The sequence below is a fragment of the Atta colombica genome, unplaced genomic scaffold, assembly GCF_001594045.1.
Source record: "Atta colombica isolate Treedump-2 unplaced genomic scaffold, Acol1.0 scaffold210, whole genome shotgun sequence".
Classification (NCBI taxonomy): domain Eukaryota; kingdom Metazoa; phylum Arthropoda; class Insecta; order Hymenoptera; family Formicidae; genus Atta; species Atta colombica.
Window position 1 is genome coordinate 1,588,935 of NW_017259306.1, and position 2,338 is coordinate 1,591,272.

Genomic DNA, 2,338 nt, shown 5'->3' on the forward strand with positions numbered 1-2,338 from the left:
TTATCTGAAGTTTAATTTATATCTATTCCAAGATTTTTAAAATTATGAAAAGATAATGCAGATTCGAATTAATCAAATTTCTTAGTTAAAGAAAAAAATTTTATGATATCTTTCGTACGTTACATACATCTATGTATATGTGAAAACAAGAAGCATACATCAAAATGTGTTCATTCGTACAAATTCTCATAATTGAATCTTGTCACGAGGGACATTATCGTGAGCATATGTAAATGCGTATAGCGGAAACTCGATCGCATTACATGAATCGCGTGCCATTTAATGTATAGCTCTCTTCGATGTGGTAGATATCGTTCGATTTTATCGATTACTTCGAAATTATATAGGACAGCAGGAAATTTATTCTTTATTTCACTCTTTTTTATATCGTACGTTATCTTGCATATTTTTTACGAGCGCATTAATTTTTTATTAAATTTTTATTAATTTTTTAATTTTTTATTATAAGTATTATTATAATATATTCGCTCAGTAATAAAAATTTTTAATATTATTATAACATATATATCCAAGTTTATTAAATAAATGTAATTTTTGTGTCTTTATATTGATTTATATATATTACTCAGTTTATTTTACATACAACATTTATGATTCTGTAGAAATAAAAAATTCAATAACGACGGCGAAAAACGTCATGTTTAACTGAAAAAGCAATCTAGAATATAAGTTTTATTTCAAATGACATATTTTGCTTTGGCAATTAAAGTGCAATTTACATAACATTCTGCTTATTAGGTGTTAAATAAATAAATTTGAAAAGTGTTCGAAAGAGTTAATTTTATATTATTAAAAATTTTCATTTTTAGATAAAAATACATGAGATATACTTCAGACATTATAAAATGAATTAATCCTTCATATATATTGTTATATAAAATAGTATTGTAAAAAAGAAGCATCATGTAAGGTATTCTCAAGCAGCATACATAATTAGCGGAAGCGGTGAAAATTCTTAGCATTTTAATCTTCGGGAATCTTCGATCGTTTCGCTGGCATATTCCTCGACAATGCGTATTTCCGTTAGCGTTCGAATTCCTGATGTTTCTTCCTTCTACTTCTTCGGAATCGTCGATGAGGTTGCGTAATTCTGGTTTTTCAGCACATCCGCATTTTCTACAGCCCACTTGGCTGACCGCGTATTGTATTTGTAAGTATATGTATAATAGAATGATTTATCGTTTTTATAGATTATAGATTATAGATTATATTCTTGTAGATTATCTCGTCCGGCAATATTGATATTGATATTTACAATGTTGAGTATATATGTCACAGATTATTTTAAATTTGATAATATAAACGGTTTTAGATATTCATAACGCAATTAATATAATTAATCTGGAGAAAAAATTCCCCAGAAACAAATAATTCTCTTCATCTCTTATTAGCTATTTAACTTCATCGAAAATATAAATGAAATACAGATTGGATATTATTGGTTATTATGTAGAAAAATAATTGATTATTTTATTTGATAACAATAGTTAGTCCTTTCAACAATTTTTTTTACAATTATCGACTCAATTAAATGTTATTGTTAAGACGAATATATTAAGAATTATCTTTTTTAAAGGAAATATATCATAAAAATATGAAGAAAAATATTAGACGATTTCTAATCAGAAGCAACAAGTATCACAATTGATTTGAGACGTTCCTAGAAATGGAATTGATCCAATCGTACCAATTATTTGTAGTCACTGGAGCGAGACAATTGGATCTCGCATAGTGTTCCAACAAATCTCACGTTGTACGCGATTGCGTAAGTTTCGAGGTCGTTACGATGAAGTTTTACGTACAGAATTTGATCATTTTTGAAACAAATAAAATCAAAATTTAAAAAAATAATTTAATTGCAGATGGAAAATGCGAAGATAGATAATAAAAATGAAACTATGAATACAGAATAACTGTTACTAAATGTACTTCCTTATAAGTTGCAAACTTTTAGCCAAACTTAGTTGACGTTGAACGTTTCTTTCATAAGATATTAAAGTATTTTCTTTATAGCTTTTAACAAAAAGCTACAAAGAATAAAAGCATTTTTTTAAATTCTGCTACAAACAAATAAACAAGTTAACAAAATCGTATTCTTCTTAAATTTAAATAAACTTATTTTGGAATAAAAGTTCTAAATATTCTATTACATAAAATGTGATATTAAATATTGATAAAATGAGAAAAATAATTAATAAATAATGATACGATATAAATAATGATATCAATAATTTTGCTAAGAGAAAGTTGAAAACAAGATTAGTCAAAGAATTTTAGAAAAAATATACATTATATACATATATATATAAAATATATA